Here is a 20,057-nt window from a genome sequence, read left to right on the forward strand (position 1 = left end):
TAAATGTTCAAATTCCAATGTTATGCATTGAGTCGGTTTTTTAGAATACAAAAAAGCTGTGGGATTTTAACACATCTGTTTTTAAATGTTAAAATTAATTTTAATTCATACAAATTACATGTTTCAACTGCATGGTGGAATTGGCAGACGTTCCCTTTGGGCTACAAGCGCCATGGCAGCGTGTAAAAGCGTTTTCGAGTATAAATATGCAGCTAGGTGATTTTAAATTTGATATTTCATGTCTATATACAATGGTTACACACTTTAAACTGATCGTAGTGTTTAAATCTTTGTAAGACTGACCAATCTATAGAGCAAATGCAAGGGAAACTAACTTTATTGCACTCCGAGAGCCCCTCGTGGTCGGGAGCATTTCCGTTGTGTTGTGGCTCGTTTCCGTTGTGTTGTGAGGATTTCGTTGTGTTGTGGCTCGTTTCAGTTGTGTTGTGGGGATTTCGTTGTGTTGTGGCTCGTTTCCGTTGTGTTGTGAGGATTTCGTTGTGTTGTGGCTCGTTTCCGTTGTGCTGTGGCTCGTTTCAGTTGTGTTGTGAGGATTTCGTTGTGTTGTGGCTCGTTTCTGTTGTGTTGTGAGGATTTCATTGTGCTGTGGGGATTTCGTTGTGTTGTGGTTTAATTTAGTATGGCTGCACTACTGGGCCACCTTAATATTTTAAGCTAGTCATACTTTTTAACAGAATAATACATTTAATTGTTCTCACAATGCTGATTATATTCAATTTTAAGAAATGCATTTTGGAAATCTGATTATTTACATGCAGTCAGATAGATGCAAAGAGTTAAACTGTGACATGAAAATCGTACCTGTTTTATTTATGTAGGCTATGACTGACAAATGTGCATAACCTTAAGTTTATTGTTTTGTTTGTGTTAAAAATGTGTAATCCCAATGGTATGCAATTCAAATACATGAATATTAAATTAGGCCTTTATAAATGCACATTGGCCACGTCTATATGCCCGAATAGTCGCCTTCTCCATCTCAGATAACTGCAATTCAGCTGTTAGTGGAGTTTACCAATTAGCCCAGACTACTGTCCCTTCAGGCCTCCCTGATGTACATTCAAGCGTAGAAAGCTGTAAATAATTTTTTGCATATTTGTGCACATCTTAATCTGGAAAACTTCATCTGCCAAAAGTGAAGGTCTCAATCACACATCTCCCACCCAGAGCGTGTCACACACAGAAATGTGCAATTGAGACCCATTATCATCCACTGTGTGATTGAGATGAAAAGAGATTGGCTTAACTGCAGTCGCTCAAAGACATTAACGCCTGTCGGGTCCCTTTAGGTCACTGAATATTGAGTCTTATCACCTCATAATTTAAGGTGAGAAACAATGGAAGTGCCTCTGTGACCCTTCACATCTAATGACAGTGTTACGCTTCATTACAGTTATGTTTCTCCTCATTGTGCATGTTGTATTAAATGTAAAGTCTGGAGTATTTACACTGACATTTAAATGATATATAGAGTTATGAAATATAAAATGCAGTCATATAAATGTACACTCACCTAAAGGATTATTAGGAACACCTGTTCAATTTCTCATTAATGCGATTATCTAATCAACCAATCACATGGCAGTTGCTTCAGTGCATTTAGGGGTGTGGTCCTGGTCAAGACAATCTCCTGAACTCCAAACTGAATGTCAGAATGGGAAAGAAAGGGGATTTAAGCAATTTCACGATCTGCTCAGTTACTGGGATTTTCACACAACCATTGCTAGGGTTTACAAATAATGGGGTGAAAAGGGAAAAATATCCAGTATGCGGCAGTCCTGTGGGCGAAAATGCCTTGTTGATGCTCGAGGTCAGAGGAGAATGTGCCGACTGATTCAAGCTGATAGAAGAGCAACTTTGACTGAAATAACCACTTGTTACAACCAAGGTATGCAGCAAAGCATTTGTGAAGCCACAACACGCACAACCTTGAGGCGGATGGGCTACAACAGCAGAAGACCCCACCGGATACCACTCATCTCCACTGCAAATAGGGAAAAGAGGCTACAGTTTGCACGAGCTCACCAAAATTGGAGAGTTAAAGACTGGAAAAATGTTGCCTGGTCTGATGAGTCTCGATTTCTGTTGAGACATTCAGATGGTAGAGCCAGAATTTGGCATAAACAGAATGAGAACATGGATCCATCATGCCCTGTTACCACTGTGCAGGCTGGTGGTGGTGGTGTAATGGTGTGGGGGATGTTTTCTTGGCACACTTTAGGCCCCTTAGTGCCAATTGGGCATCGTTTAAATGCCACGGCCTACCTGAGCATTGTTTCTGACCATGTCCATCCCTTTATGACCACCATGTACCCATCCTCTGATGGCTACTTCCAGCAGGATAATGCACCATGTCACAAAGCGCAAATCATTTCAAATTGATTTCTTGACCATGACAATGAGTTCACTGTACTAAAATGGCCCCCACAGTCACCAGATCTCAACCCAATAGAGCATCTTTGGGATGTGGTGGAATGGGAGCTCCGTGCCGTGGATGTGCATCCCACAAATCTCCATCAACTGCAAGATGCTGTCCTATCAATATGGACCAACATTTCTAAAGAATGCTTTCAGCTCCTTGTTGAGTCAATGCCACGTAGAATTAAGGCAGTTCTGAAGGCGAAAGGGTGTCAAACACAGTATTAGGATGGTGTTCATGATAATCATTTAGGGTTAGTGTATACCATGATGCCTGCAAAATTGTCATTGTATTTTTAAGTTAAACTACTCACCAAAGATGCCAATTTTACTGTGAAATATATAGAAGGCCTAGTCCTGTGTCATCCAAAATCTTGTTTTGAGTCTTCATCAAGACTTATGAAATAACAAAACTACAGGGCTGTCGTTCCTCCGTCCAATTAGTCCACTGGGAAATTATCAAAGAAGAGGGGGTGTGATAAACGTTGGACGTGCATGGGTTTTTAAGCTTGTTAAATGTGTGCATTTGTGTGTGTCCACTCAGATGTTTAAATGTATTGCAGAATAAAAACAGACGGCAAATTAAGAGACGAAAACACAGACAAACACACAGAGCTTTGAGAAAGTTATTAGAGGAGCACACTGTGGACACATTAGACAGGTAAATGAGACTCTTGGGAAGTGATTGTTAAATGCATTTAAAAAGTGTCAACAAACTCTTAAGTCGGAGTAAATTGGGATAGAGATGGGATCAGTTGCCAGTTTTTAATGCTAACCTAATTAAAGGAACACAATATAACTTTTCTTTGTTCAATATTAACTATACTTTATTAATTTATCAACATTAATTCATGTCTTCTTCCGAAACGTATTTTAGTCTCACCCTGATTCACTATGGTAAGCCTATTATAAGTAATAATGATTCATTACATTTATATAGTGCTTTTCTAGGCACTCAAAGCGCTTTACATAGAAGGGGGGGATCTCCTCAACCACCACCAGTGTGCAGCATCCACCTGGATGATGTGACCGCAGACATATTGCGCCAGAACGCTCACCACACACCAGCTGATTGGTGGAGAGGAGACAGAGTGATGAAGCCAATCAGGAGAGGGGGATTATTAGGAGGCCAAGATGGACAGGGGCCGATGGGCAAATTTGGCCAGGATGCCGGGGTTACACCTCTACTCTTTATCGAAGGACATCCTGGGATTTCACAACCACAGAGAGTCAGGACCTCGGTTTAACATCCCATCCAAAAGACGTGTTTATATTTTAGACTTGGCGGGATTGAGAAAAGTTGCTCCGGCTGCTTTGATCCCTGTAGTGTTGGACTGGGAGGGTAAGTTTTCACAACGAGTGATAAAAGTTGACATGGAGACTCTAAGGGCCCTATTTTAACAATCTGAGCAAATGGTCAAAAGCGCATGGCACAGGTGCACTTAGGGCGTGTCCGAATCCACTTTGGGAATCCATCCACAACAATGGGAAAAACGTTCAGCGCACCGGGCACACGGTCTAAAAGGGTTGTGTCTCTTAATGAGTCATGATTGTATTTTGGGCGTAACGTGCAATAAATCAACTACAGTCTCATAAAGTTCCTTTAAAAGCCAGTTGCGCTCACACCATGGTGGATTCACTATTTACATGATGGTATTTGTGAACAGAAAAACTCTTCTCCAGAGAGGAATCCTTTTATTTTTAATATTTAAAAATGTTTGTGTGCTGCTGCGCATCCCTGTGTGTGTAATAATCAGAGGGTACACGCTGTGCACCCATTTATAGGCGCATATATTACTACTGCAATCTACAACCTTCGACTTACTAATTAAAAAAAAAACTGCTGAACAGAGGAAAGTCTGCTGGTAAACAGAGCACCTGACAGTGCTTATGATAAAACCAGACTCAACATCGTGAGATGGCTAGAACTGAGGGATTTGTTGTAAGAGAAATGTTGTAAAAGTGATTAGAGAAAGCTGTACGCTGTTATTGCCCAACTTTTGAGTAAGATATTTTATTGAACAAATAAATTGGCATTTGTAACTCTCTAACAGAGTTCATTGTTAAGTTTTTTTTATTATGGTTGTTGTAAATTTATTTTCAAGCCTTGTCTATTAATGGGTAAAACAGTAACGCCTTCAGCTAGTCGGCAGTGAGTGTTTTATGAGCAGTAGGATAATATCTTTTTTTAGTTATGAGAAAAAAACATAGACACACCTTCACTCTTTTCCACTAGTCGTAAGTGAAGCTGTGTGTCCAAATATGGCGCTGAAATCTTGAGTCTGTGCAGGAGCAGAGGTGGACAAACTACACAACTTCATTACTGGAGTTAAACTAAAAGTACTGCTGATCAAATATTACAGTCCCTGACAAAAGTCTTGTCGCTTGTGTACAAATTGACCTAAAGTGCCGCTGAAATATATTTCTAATCAAGATTTTTTTACAAGAAATTGCTGATTTTAATCCCACCAGCTTTTGTGATAATGTTTCAGTGAAAAACTAAACTTTCAAAAAGTATTCTAATATTCACAGCTTGGTAAAGCCCATTGAGTCAATTTTTGCAAAGACATAAGTGTTGTCGCCTTGTCATATGAGCTTCACCTGTGACTAATAATGGATCAATTAGGTCTCAAGTGTGTATAAAAAGAACCCCAGTACGCTAGACCTTCACATCAACTGCAACTAGACCTCTGCAAACATGCCTAAGATTCACCCTGAGACTAAAGTTTTGATTATCAAGAGGCTGAAGACCAGATCCACTGCTGATGTGGCAGACACCTTCAATGTGTCTCAGCGTCAAGTACAGAGGATAAAAAAAAGATTTGAAGAGACTGGAGACGTTTTTGACAAGCCCAGGTCAGGCAGACCCCGCAAGACAACTGCTCGAGAGGACCGTTTGTTGGCTCGAAAATCCAAGGCCAACCCATTTTCCACTGCAGCAGAGCTCCACGAGACCTGGTCACCTGAAGTCCCTGTGTCAACCAGAACAGTTTGTCAGATTCTGTCTCGAAATGGCCTCCATGGTCGAATCAGTGCCCAGAAGCCAGCACTAAACAAAAGACAATTGAAAAACCGTGTGGCATTTGCCAAGGCCCACAACCTGCTAAAAGGATGGACGCTGAAAAAGTGGCAGAAGGTGGATTTTTCAGATGAATCTTCTGTTGAATTACACCACAGTCGCCGCAAATATTGCAGGAGACCTACTGGTGCCCGAATGGATCTGAGATTCACCCAGAAAACAGTGAAGTTTGGTGGCGGAAAAATCATTGTCTGGGGTTACATCCAGTATGGGGGTGTGCGAGATATCTGCAGGGTGGAAGGCAACATCAATAGTCTAAAATACCAAGAAATCTTAGCTACCTCTTATATTCCCAACCATAAAAGAGGCCAAATTCTGCAGCAGGACGGTGCTCCATCGCATACTTCCATCTCCACATCAAAGTTCCTCAAGGCGAAGAAGATCAAGATGCTCCAGGATTGGCCAGCCCAGTCACCAGACATGAACATCATTGAGCATATGTGGGGTAGGATGAAAGAGGACGCATGGAAGACGAAACCAAAGAATATTGAGGAACTCTGGGAGGCATGCAAGACTGCTTTCTTAGCTATTCCTGATGACTTCATCAATAAATTGTATGAATCCTTGCCAAACCGCATGGATGCAGTCCTTCAAGCTCATGGAAGTCATACAAGATATTAAATTTGGATCTCACAGCACCACAACTTAATTTGCTGACATATTTTTGTATTTGCTGTAAATTTGTTCAATTTCTGTATAGGCGACAAAACTTTTGTCTTGCCAAAATTTGACCTTTCCGTCTTGATTAAATGATTAATTAATGCATTAAACATCATTTGGGAGGGTTTTAGCTTTTCATATGAGCTATTTCTAACACCAATTAATTAATTAATTAAAAGTCAGGTTACTATCAGGTATTTCTAGAAAATAGATAAGCGACAAGACTTTTGTCAGGGACTGTTCTCCGTTACAAGTAAAAGTTCTAAAAAATTATTCTATAATGGACCAGTGCAAACTGCATTAAACCTGACAGGTAAAATGCAATGTCACCCATTTCACATGCAAAGAGGTTAGCCAAACATAATTGAGCTAATTTAGGTTTGGACCTCTAAAGATATTTGGGTGAGATAGCCTACATGTTTTCCCTCTACAAATTTAGCAGGAATAAAATGCATTAGAAGGGGGGTGAATACTTCTGTAACGCAGTCCAGAAAAGGCCAGCGTGATTAAAGCAGCACGGCACATCGCGAGCGCATAATTGTGACTGAAGGGATATCCAGGGACACGGGCCGCTTTAACTTTATCAGATACAGACAGATAATTAAGGACAGAGGACATGAAGGACTGATGTTTGGAACATCCCTTCATCACAATACAGAGATTTTAAAAAGAGAAGAGTGTTTGAGTACAGCGAGTATCCTCTCGTCTGTGGTCTGTTAATATGCAGTGCTGAGGAAATAACATCTTAATTATAGCGAAACCTGAGGACGCTGAGCATATAATGAAGAGGATGAGAGACGCAAACGCTGCACACACACACACACACACACACACACACACACACACCCAGGTGCCAGTGTCAAACAGCACTAATCAAAGTTACGACTAAAGCTGCATAGAGAGATAGAGAAACTAAAGCAAACAAGATGACAGGTTTTTATACAGAGTGAACCACCCAGATAGCAACATTGTGGAATGAGGATCTGGCACACATGTGGCATGGGAAGATGGCACTTAGGTGGACCGCTCCTGTTTGCCAGATCTGGGCAAATATGGATAACAAGCAGGTCATAGCAGTGCCACATGTCAGCCAAGAGTAAAGAAATAAACTAGAGCCTTACCTGAGCCGTATCTCATAGCAATACGAAATCGACCATCTCGTAATTGAACAAAACCAACTGACACTGAAATTACTCTTGATTACACCCTTATATAATTTATTAAGATTGTGGAGATGAGAGGCATGTAAATGATTTAGATTATGTCTTTTGCTGCTAGCAGGAACACCTGGAAACCTCGCTGACAGATGTGCTATTGTGTACTGTACACAGTGTAAATTATCGTATTTGTAGTGTAATGACTGAGCTAAGCGATCATAGTTTCAAGGCACAGACTGATTCAGTAATCCATACCCGGTCAAAAGTTTGGAAACATTACTATTTTTTATGTTTTTGAAAGAAGTCTCATATGCTCATCAAGCCTGCATTTATTTGATAAAAAAATGCAATAATAACATACACTCCCCTAAAGGATGATCAGGAACACCATCCCAATACTGTGTTTGACCCCCTTTCGCCTTCAGAACTGCCTTAATTCCACGTGGCATTGACTCAACAAGGTGCTGAAAGCATTCTTTAGAAATGTTGGTCCATATTGATAGGATAGCATCTTGCAGTTGATGGAGATTTGTGGGATGCACATCCAGGGCACGAAGCTCCCGTTCCACCACATCCCAAAGATGCTCTACTGGGTTGAGATCTGGTGACTGTGGGGCCATTTTAGTACAGTGAACTCATTTTTATATTCAAGAAACCAATTTGAAATGATTTGAGCTTTGTGACATGGTGCATTATCCTGCTGGAAGTAGCCATCAGAGGATGGGTACATGGTGGTCATAAAGGGATGGACATGGTCAGAAACAATGCTCAGGTAGGCAGTGGCATTAAAATGATGCACAATTGGCACTAAGGGGCCTAAAGTGTGCCAAGAAAACATCCCCCACACCATTAAACCACCACCACCAGCCTGCACAGTGGTAACAAGGCATGATGGATCCATGTTCTCATTCTGTTTACACCAAATTCTGACTCTACCATCTGAATCTCTCAACAGAAATCGAGACTCATCAGACCAGGCAATATTTTTCCAGTCTTATTTTTTAAGGTTTGTCTGTGTCATTTGGTATTGTTTAATTTTGAGATGGTCGGTTTTGTTACCGAATGATTTCAATAACAGTCAGTTTTGTTCCGTAACAAGATCTCAATGATGGTCGGCTTTATTCTGTTACGAGATCTCAATGATGGTCGGCTTTATTCTGTTACGAGATCTCAATGATGGTCGGCTTTATTCTGTTACGAGATCTCAATGATGGTCGGCTTTATTCTGTTACGAGAACTCAATGATGGTCTGCTTTATTCTGTTACGAGATCTCAATGATGGTCTGCTTTATTCTGTTACGAGATGTCAGTGATGGTCGGCTTTATTCTGTAACGAGATGTCAGTGATGGTCGGCTTTATTCTGTTACGAGATCTCAATGATGGTCGGCTTTATTCTGTTACGAGAACTCAATGATGGTCTGCTTTATTCTGTTACGAGATCTCAATGATGGTCGGCTTTATTCTGTTACGAGATGTCAGTGATGGTCGGCTTTATTCTGTTACGAGATCTCAATGATGGTCGGCTTTATTCTGTTACGAGATCTCAATGATGGTCGGCTTTATTCTGTTACGAGATCTCAATGATGGTCGGCTTTATTCTGTTACGAGATGTCAGTGATGGTCGGCTTTATTCTGTTACGAGATCTAACTGATGGTCGGCTTTATTCTGTTACGAGATCTAAATGATGGTCGGCTTTATTCTGTAACGAGATGTCAGTGATGGTCGGCTTTATTCTGTTACGAGATCTAACTGATGGTCGGCTTTATTCTGTTACGAGATGTCAGTGATGGTCGGCTTTATTCTGTTACGAGATCTCAATGATGGTCGGCTTTATTCTGTTACGAGATCTCAATGATGGTCGGCTTTATTCTGTTACGAGATCTCAATGATGGTCGGCTTTATTCTGTTACGAGATGTCAGTGATGGTCGGCTTTATTCTGTTACGAGATCTAACTGATGGTCGGCTTTATTCTGTTACGAGATCTAACTGATGGTCGGCTTTATTCTGTAACGAGATGTCAGTGATGGTCGGCTTTATTCTGTTACGAGATCTAACTGATGGTCGGCTTTATTCTGTTACGAGATCTAACTGATGGTCGGCTTTATTCTGTAACGAGATGTCAGTGATGGTCGGCTTTATTCTGTTACGAGATCTAACTGATGGTCGGCTTTATTCTGTTACGAGATCTCAATGATGGTCGGCTTTATTCTGTTACGAGATCTCAATGATGGTCGGCTTTATTCTGTTACGAGATGTCAGTGATGGTCGGCTTTATTCTGTTACGAGATCTAACTGATGGTCGGCTTTATTCTGTTACGAGATCTCAATGATGGTCGGCTTTATTCTGTTACGAGATCTAACTGATGGTCGGCTTTATTCTGTTACGAGAACTCAATGATGGTCGACTTTATTCTGTTACGAGATGTCAGTGATGGTCGGCTTTATTCTGTTACGAGATCTCAATGATGGTCGGCTTTATTCTGTTACGAGATCTCAATGATGGTCGGCTTTATTCTGTTACGAGATCTCAATGATGGTCGGCTTTATTCTGTTACGAGATCTCAATGATGGTCGACTTTATTCTGTTACGAGATCTAACTGATAGTCTGCTTTATTCTGTTACGAGATCTCAATGATGGTCAGCTTTATTCTGTTACGAGATGTCAGTGATGGTCGGCTTTATTCTGTTACGAGATCTCAATGATGGTCGACTTTATTCTGTTACGAGATCTAACTGATAGTCTGCTTTATTCTGTTACGAGATCTCAATGATGGTCGGCTTTATTCTGTTACGAGATCTCAATGATGGTCGGCTTTATTCTGTTACGAGATGTCAGTGATGGTCGGCTTTATTCTGTTACGAGATCTCAATGATGGTCGGCTTTATTCTGTTACGAGATCTCAATGATGGTCGGCTTTATTCTGTTACGAGATCTCAATGATGGTTGGCTTTATTCTGTTACGAGATCTCAATGATGGTCGGCTTTATTCTGTTACGAGAACTCAATGATGGTCGACTTTATTCTGTTACGAGAACTCAATGATGGTCGGCTTTATTCTGTTACGAGATCTCAATGATGGTCGGCTTTATTCTGTTACGAGATCTCAATGATGGTCGGCTTTATTCTGTTACGAGATCTCAATGATGGTCGGCTTTATTCTGTTACGAGATCTCAATGATGGTTGGCTTTATTCTGTTACGAGATCTCAATGATGGTCGGCTTTATTCTGTTACGAGAACTCAATGATGGTCGACTTTATTCTGTTACGAGAACTCAATGATGGTCGGCTTTATTCTGTGACGAGATCTCAATGATGGTCGGCTTTATTCTGTTACGAGATCTCAATGATGGTCGGCTTTATTCTGTTATGAGATCTCAGTGATGGTCGGCTTTATTCTGTTACGAGATAATGATGGTCGGCTTTATTCTGTTATGAGATCTCAGTGATGGTCGGCTTTATTCTGTGACGAGATCTCAATGATGGTCGGCTTTATTCTGTTACGAGATCTCAATGATGGTCGGCTTTATTCTGTTACGAGATCTCAATGATGGTCGGCTTTATTCTGTTACGAGATCTCAATGATGGTCGGCTTTATTCTGTTACGAGATCTCAATGATGGTCGGCTTTATTCTGTTACGAGATCTCAATGATGGTCGGCTTTATTCTGTTACGAGATCTCAATGATGGTCGGCTTTATTCTGTTACGAGATCTCAATGATGGTCGGCTTTATTCTGTTACGAGATCTAACTGATGGTCGGCTTTATTCTGTTTCGAGATCTCAATGATGGTCGGCTTTATTCTGTTACGAGATCTCAGTGATGGTCGGCTTTATTCTGTTACGAGATCTCAATGATGGTCGGCTTTATTCTGTTACGAGATCTCAATGATGGTCGGCTTTATTCTGTTACGAGATCTCAATGATGGTCGGCTTTATTCTGTTACGAGATCTCAGTGATGGTCGGCTTTATTCTGTTACGAGATCTCAATGATGGTCGGCTTTATTCTGTTACGAGATCTCAATGATGGTCGGCTTTATTCTGTTACGAGATCTCAATGATGGTCGGCTTTATTCTGTTACGAGATCTCAATGATGGTCGGCTTTATTCTGTGACGAGATCTCAATGATGGTCGGCTTTATTCTGTTACGAGATCTCAATGATGGTCGGCTTTATTCTGTTACGAGATCTCAATGATGGTCGGCTTTATTCTGTGACGAGATCTCAATGATGGTCGGCTTTATTCTGTTACGAGATCTAACTGATGGTCGGCTTTATTCTGTTTCGAGATCTAACTGATGGTCGGCTTTATTCTGTTACGAGATCTAAATGATGGTCGGCTTTATTCTGTTACGAGATCTCAATGATGGTCGGCTTTATTCTGTGACGAGATCTCAATGATGGTCGGCTTTATTCTGTTACGAGATCTCAATGATGGTCGGCTTTATTCTGTTACGAGATCTCAATGATGGTCGACTTTATTCTGTTACGAGATCTCAATGATGGTCGGCTTTATTCTGTTACGAGATCTCAATGATGGTCGGTTTTATTCTGTTACGAGATCTCAAAGATGGTCGGCTTTATTCTGTTTCGAGATCTAACTGATGGTCGGCTTTATTCTGTTACGAGATCTCAATGATGGTCGACTTTATTCTGTTACGAGATCTCAATGATGGTCGGCTTTATTCTGTTACGAGATCTCAATGATGGTCGGTTTTATTCTGTTACGAGATCTCAATGATGGTCGGCTTTATTCTGTTACGAGATCTCAATGATGGTCGGCTTTATTCTGTTACGAGATCTCAATGGTGGTCGGCTTTATTCTGTTACGAGATCTAACTGATGGTCGGTTTTATTCTGTTACGAGATCTCAATGATGGTCGGCTTTATTCTGTTACGAGATCTAACTGATGGTCGGCTTTATTCTGTTACGAGATCTAACTGATGGTCGGCTTTATTCTGTTTCGGGATCTAACTGATGGTCGGCTTTATTCTGTTACGAGATCTCAATGATGGTCGGCTTTATTCTGTTACGAGATCTCAATGATGGTCGGCTTTATTCTGTTACGAGATCTCAATGATGGTCGGCTTTATTCTGTTACGAGATCTCAATGATGGTCGGCTTTATTCTGTTACGAGATCTCAATGATGGTCGGCTTTATTCTGTTACGAGATCTAACTGATGGTCGGCTTTATTCTGTTACGAGATCTCAGTGATGGTCGGCTTTATTCTAAATGTAAATCCATATTAGCAGAAGTAAGAGACTGTTTTTATCTTCTAGCTGTAACTTTTGTCATTATTTAGGAGCACACTTATATTCGTTCTAAAAGCCAAAAAAATGATGTCCCCCTTCCATGGAGACTTAAGTCTTCCATCTATCATATGACTATATATAATGTACAGGAATGAGGGGGAGTAAACGATGACAGAATATTTTATTTTTATGAGAACTATTCCTTTACATTTAAGGCTTAGAAAGAAGGTGAAAAATGTTCATGCAGCTATACAAATGTAAAGCTATGATAAAAGTGTAATACATGGCTGCTTTAAAACTGCTTCTATTTCAGTGCTTTTCATCGTCATCAGCTTATGTCTGTCTAGATGTTCACTTTGCTTCAGAATAGTTATGTTCAAGGAATGGATGGCTATTTTTCACTTCTTTTATGTTTTTTCTTACCCCTTTTTCTGTCTTAAGAGCACCCAAGGTTATTACGTTACTCTGATCCATATGTCTTTCTCTCGGTCTGTCTTTATTCGTGCATTTCATCCACTCAGCTGCTGTCAGTAAATGTTGTATAGTGTCTTTCAAACAAAATAATGTGAGAGGCGTAGAAACGTGGGGTTTGAAATGGTTCTTCAGAAATGTAAGTACATATATCATTCAGCTTTGCTCTAAAGTGTGTTGGAGTGCTTGTGTTTCCATTAAGTGTGTTTGAGCTGTAATAAGTTTAATGAAGCATGCAGCACACAGACACACGCTCCACTCGTATAAGACAGAAGTCATGTTTGGTTATGAGAACTATTTTTAGTTTATAGTGTCTACAATACCTAGAACCACTGGTTTATTGATGCAATAGAAAATAAAACTGACAACAGTTTCCTTTAAAACATTTAAAGAAATAGTTGATGCGTTTACATGAGATTTTTCTGAATTTTCAAAGAATATCCAGGGCACTCTTTTAAATGTATACCGAAAGTGTATGCGCAGTGGGACTGTCAAGCTTCAAAAAACAGAGCACCATACAAGTATAAAAGCAGTCCATATGCACTGCGGTTTTATATTCCAAGTTCTCTGAAATTGTATAATGTAGTTACAGACTGAAATTTAACCCCCTTAACCCATTTTTAAACAAATTTTTTTTTTTTAAACGTGTTTATTAGAGTGGTCCAAGACAGGACTTTTGTGGTTGAAATTTTAAAAAGTAACATCCTTCCCCAAATTTTGAGTGCGAGAAATGCTTCAGTACACTGTAAAAAATTATTTCGAAAAAAAGTTACCTGGTTGCCTTAAAAGTTTGAGTTCATTGAAATTAAAATTTTTAGTTAATACAATGAACATTTTTTGAGATTCAACAACCTTTATTAAAATATTATTAAAAGATTTTGTAAGCATATTGGGTAATTGTGTGTGTTTTATTTCTGATGACGCAGTGAAACATGCCCAAATAGTGCTATTTTCATGATTTATCACATTTTTTATGTGGTTCAGATACAATAATATTTTGAGTTTTTATTTATTAAACAAATTTCCTTCATTGTATCAACTCAAATTTTTAATTTCAATAAACTCAAAATTTTAAGGCAACCGGGTTACTTACTTTTTAAAGTTAAACCAACAAAAACCAACACAAATTTTTTACAGTGTACACATAGAAACCCCTTAAAATGCTCAACATGCAAACTAAAAATGCTAAAACTTTAAATAAACATTATACTTTGACTTTAAATAATTCTATGATGTCTATCATGTGCATCTGAATGCATACTGAAGAGAACTGACTTCATTGATTATTTATTTATCATGTATTGATAAAATCTAGTCATTTAAAGGTAAATAAAATACAAAAAATTCTCCAAAACAATTAATTAAAAATAGAACAAATAATATCAAAGTACAATTAAATGAAGTGTAATTTTAGGGCTTTGGGTAATTTTGAGGTCATTGTTTACCCAAAACATTTTCATTACCTTGGCCTGTTCATGAGATGAATCATTCTTCTGAGTCGGATCTTTTCAATGAATCAGTTGATCAGTTCACAAAACAGGGTCTCAATGATTCATTCACAAATTGGACTGATCTGGTTCTAGTTAAAGTGATTATCAATATCAGTTGAAATGTTTGTCTTACCCCCAAATCCAAAGTATATCTTTGAAAGACTTTTTTTTCTTCTTGTAAAATGTATGTCAATTATTTATTTATTTTTACAGGCAAATGGGATCAATAAAGAAAAAAGGTGATTGACAACTCAATAAATAGCAGGTTAATAAAAGAATACTGTTCATGCATTACAATGATGCAACGATAAAGAAAGCGTGTGCAGCTGCCGTGAGCGTATGTTTTGCATTCAAATGTTTGTTTAACCGATGATATTGCTAATTTCCATTCATTACCCAGAACCCCGAGCATTCAGCATGGGCTCTTGCTGTGTCTGCTTCTAATCTCCCTCAGTAAATCCAATCCAAATGCTGTAATGTCTTTACCGATGAGAAGTGGATAGAGAAAGAAAAAAAAGAGGGAAAACATGGGGAGAGCCTAAAGAATGAGGAAAGGTCTTAATCGCATTTCCTTTGTCCGTGTGATACATTGTTCAATAGGCTATTTTGAAATGATCAATGCATGATTTCCATAGTAAAACAAAACGAACCATCATCTATAGGAGGGCATGGGACATTGCAAGGGGCTGTAATATGATTGACTATTGGGGTACAAAACAACTGGCATTGATTGGAGCAAAATCGGTTTTGAACATCCCCAGTTCATTTCAGATTTTAAAGGAATAGTTCACTTTGGAAATTGCATTTTTTTTTTCATCGTGTACTGACCTGCATTTCATTGTATCTGAAGACATTCTGTCTCAATCTTGAGCAGAAATTTATACCATTTGCTCTAAAGTAAAAAATAAGTGTGTATATATACACTTCTCTTTTTGTGTTTCACAAAAGAAAGAAAAAACACAAGAATATAATATCTGTTCCTTTAATGATTTGTAAATACGACTAAAGAACTGTCTGGTGAATCTATTAAACTCGAATTAGCATTCTGTTCAAGAACACCAAACTGAAAAAGATGAAATGCTCCAAACTTTTTGTTCTGTTTCCATGGCTCAGTGTGATTATCAGGGTCGCTCTGACCCTGCTAGAGGAAGGATCGCAGGTCATGTGGAGGAGACAGAAAGAGCATACTGAGGAGATGATAAAGGACATGACAAGGAAAGAAGAACAAAAACTATTTAGACCCCAGCATCAGCTCATTCGTATTTTTGTAGGTTTTAGAAAGCTAATCATGTTAATACTGTAGCCTACATATCTTCAAAAGTGCACTGTCTCCACCTTATTTTTACTATGTGGAAGAAAGCTGTTTGGGAATGTGCGAACTGGTCCTACTCCACCTGCCCCAAGTGCACTCTAAAAAATTCTGAGTAAAAAAACAACCCAATGTTGGGTCAAATATGGACTAACCCAGCAATTGGGTTGTTTTAACCAAGCAATTGGGTTATCTTAAGCAAATATTTAACCCAACCGCAGGATTAAAACAACCCAATCACTGGGTTAAAACAACCCAATTGCTGGGTTAGTCCATATTTGACCCAACATTGGGTTAAAACAACCCAGCATTTTTTAGAGTGCATGGGATTCAAAACGGGGTCTCTGGCGTGGGAGGCGGGCACACTAACAAGAACAATAAAGTCCTATGTTACACTCCAAATGTAAATAGTCCCATTCTGAGTGGGATTTGAACCCGGGTCTCTGGCATGGGAGGTGGGTGTGCTAACCACTCTAAAAAATGCTGGAATAAAAACAACCCAAGTTGGGTTGAAAATGGACTAACTCAGCAATTGGTTGTTTTAACCCAGCAATTGGGTTATCTTAAGCAACATTTAACCCAACCGCTGGGTTAAAACAACCCAATTGCTGGGTTAAAACAACTCAACTGTTGGGTGAAAACAACCCAATTGCTGGGTTAGGTCATTTTCTGAGCACTGTATTCCGATTTTTTCCTCTCATGTGGCACAGATCTGATATGACATGTGAACGTGTGCAGGAAAAAAATTCATGCAGGGACGGCAGTGGCTCAGTGGTTCATGTTGGTTGTCTACAAACCGAAAGGTTGGTGGTTCAATCCCCGGTTCCACCTGACCAAGTGTCGAAGTGTCCATGAGCAAGACACCTAACCCCAGCTGCTCCCGACGAGCTGGATGGCGCCTTACATGGCTGACATCGCCGTCGGTGTATGAATGGCAAATGAATTTGACGGTGTATGAATGGCAAAAATGTAAAGCGCTTTGGATAAAAGCGCTATATAAATGCAGTCCATTTACCATTTCATGAATTCCCATATCCTCAGATCGGATTCAGGCCTCACTCATATCTGGTAATAAATCCGATCTGAATCGGATAAATGCATTTCCGTCCGCCATGTAAGTGGTCAAATCGGGTATTTCACAGTAAATGTGAGTCGAATGTCAAATGACGTCAACTCAGGTGGACATGAAGGGCTCTCCTCCTTACGAGAGAAATATCGGATACCGGTCGCTTTTAAAAGATGATGTAAGCGGGTCGTAAAAAAAATTGGATATAGTCACTAAATGGGCAGTGTAAATGCAGCCTTGATGATCAGTGGTTTACACGCACTGCTCCTACTGTCCTACATCCATTACACTCACCCCTCTAAACATCATTCCCATCCGGGTCACGGCACCAAATGTAACCGGTTCTACTGGAGCCCTGTCTGAGCGTGAATTAAACCCGGGGGTCTAGCATGGGAGGTGGCGATACTAACAGGGTCACTAAAGAGCAGTTAGCGTCAGCCAGTACTGCGCCCATGGGTGTTAGAAGAAAAAAATATATATATATGTGGGTGGGTCCTCCCCCAGGAAAATTTTACTGGAGTAGATGCCACTTACTTATTGCCTGCCTTGTTTACTAAACATCTGGTTGGGCCAAACAAATTTACAGAAGGCACACCTTTACAGAAGTTTTTAAAGTTTAGTGTAGGGGTGAAGCACATGGTGGGAAGTTTTGGCAAACGTTTTTGGCAAATCAACCCGAAGTTCGAATCTGCCTTTTGCAGAACTCGCTCTACTCCCCTTTTCCCATCACATTAGATCAAAAAGTCATTTATTTTCAATAAAAATTAAGAAAATATTCAAAAAATGTAAATAAAGCATCTAAGGTGTGTTTAATAATAGTGTTTATCAGTTAGGGGTAGGTGAACAGACGTGCTGAATTAGAGACAGTAAAAGTGATTGGGTCCAATATCATTGGTCTTAAAAAGTGGGTAGGTTTTGCCCATGAGTGTGCCTCTTGAGATCAGGGGAGTGAGGTTTACACGCACAGCTCTTAGTGGTCTATACATCTGTTACACTCACCCCCTTAAACCTTAGTCCTATCCGGGTCACGGCACCAAATTTAACCGCTCCCACTCAACCCGTTCTGAGCAGGAATTGAACCAGGGTCTCTGGCATGGTATGCTAACCATGTAAAAAAAGATGAAGAAAACTTCACTCTGTTCCATTGAAGTGAGGCTGCCAATGTCCAAATATGGCACTGATGTCTTGAAGCCCAGGACTTGGGACCTGAGTCTGCGCAGTAGTGAGCATGAAGTGGGGCAGGTATGAAAATGTAGAAATTAAATCTCCTCCCAAAAAAGTTAGTTGGACTTCCACAACAAATACAGAGCAGCAATAATTGTTATCTCCAATATGTTTGATGACGGAAAAAATGGCGTTTGATGTGTGTGACAACACTAGCCTGACAAGCCAGACCCACATCAAGATGTTTGGTCTGGAAACTCACCATTGACGGCTCAATCCGAGGGGCGGATAAACGGTTGTCTTTCAAACTCCCTCTGCACGCGATAGGATAGCGCTACACCAACCAGAGCAACGAAGGCTAAGCAGAGCTCGCTGACTGATTAAACATTCGCCGTATCCGGTCGGCTAAACCCCGAACACATCTTCCCTTTTTAAGAATGACTTCAGTGCCGTTCTTTGTTCTGTTCTCAGAGAAAAACTCCAAGTCTTCCAGAGTCGCGGTCAAAGCTGATTCGAAAGAGCGCCGTTCGCCAGTTTCTGTGTTTACTAGAAGCACGCAAACGCAACTCGGCCGTCGTCATTATGGCCCCTCCCACCGACTCTATACGCGATGTGATTGGCCCGGCAAGAGTTAGGCGAATACAGCTCAGAAGGGTATTGAGAGTTGCTAGACGACACTCACGGGCAGATTAGATTTTCTGCCGCTAGGGTGCGTCTAGATTTCTAGGCTATAAAAACACTTCTCATTGCGCAAAATTTTTATTTGCACAAGTGACGCAAAAAACAACGAGTGAACTACAGCGAGTAGCGTCATGTGAATATTCGCTTCGCTTTAAGGGTAAACAGCACACCATTAAAGGGCAAACTATGCACGAAGCAGAGCGGGCGCAGACAACAAATTTGTCATTAAAACACCACAGAGAGACTGTCAATTAGTGGAGCAAGGACATTTTCTCACTACATCCCACTCATTCTCTCCGCCTAATTTAATTACAATCAAACCAGCGTCTGTGGGGGGTGGGGGGGGGCGACTCGGGAGGGATTGTGAATCCTGCTTTAGCCTGTACTTTTTAAAATATCAGAGAGTTATAGATCACACTGCATAGAAGACACCCACATCAGCATATACACGAGGGGGGCACTGCTTTGTTTCTGGATGTTTGTGTCTGGTCTGAGGAGCGCATAATGAGTCTCCCGCGGCTTTAGTCGAGCGCTTTGCCGGTCATCCCAGAATTTAATCTGACAGGGTGTCCTGAAGCGCTGCTCTAAACGAGACTATACCGTCCTGTTTCGTTTCAGATCAGGTGTATGCTGGTTTAGGTCAGGACTGGATCCTGGATCAGGGAGAAATGAAGACGCCCTCCTGCGGTGTCTTATAAAGGTCACACAGATAGAGGTCCTGAGTGAGTGTTGCTGCCTTCATCATCATCACCGTGATTATTTATATAGGCCTATATCTTGAAAGATTTGTTTAGGTTATATATGTAAATGATGTTGTTTTCTCTGTTTCAAATTCATTCATGTTATATTTAGCCTATCGATGTTTATCGAGTTTTGACATGATTTTTGTATGTGATGGATTATCGACACATGTTGAGCGATAAAACACATTTTGTGAGAAAACAAGCACCGTAACGTTGGCACCTTTGCACATGTATAAATGGATGAATGTAAATGTTTTTCTGTTGTTCTGCAAAGAAGATTTTCTACTACTGTGATTTAGGGAATGAGAAATGGTTAGCTGTTTTTCCAGCCCTACAGCCACGGATAAAATCCCATCCAAAAACAAATGCAGCCACCCGTGTCTCCGAGTTTTCCAAGTTTCTGTTGAAAGTGATGCATATTTGTTGATGAATGTTCGTTTTGTAAAAAACACAGACTCTTTTGGGTCCCAGTGTGAAGTGAGAACGTGTGTGTCTGTTTGGATTAGCTTTTATTAAGAAAACTATGTATTGTGAAAGTTG

Source organism: Pseudorasbora parva, chromosome 4 (genome assembly GCF_024679245.1).
Source record: "Pseudorasbora parva isolate DD20220531a chromosome 4, ASM2467924v1, whole genome shotgun sequence".
Taxonomy (NCBI): Eukaryota; Metazoa; Chordata; class Actinopteri; order Cypriniformes; family Gobionidae; genus Pseudorasbora; species Pseudorasbora parva.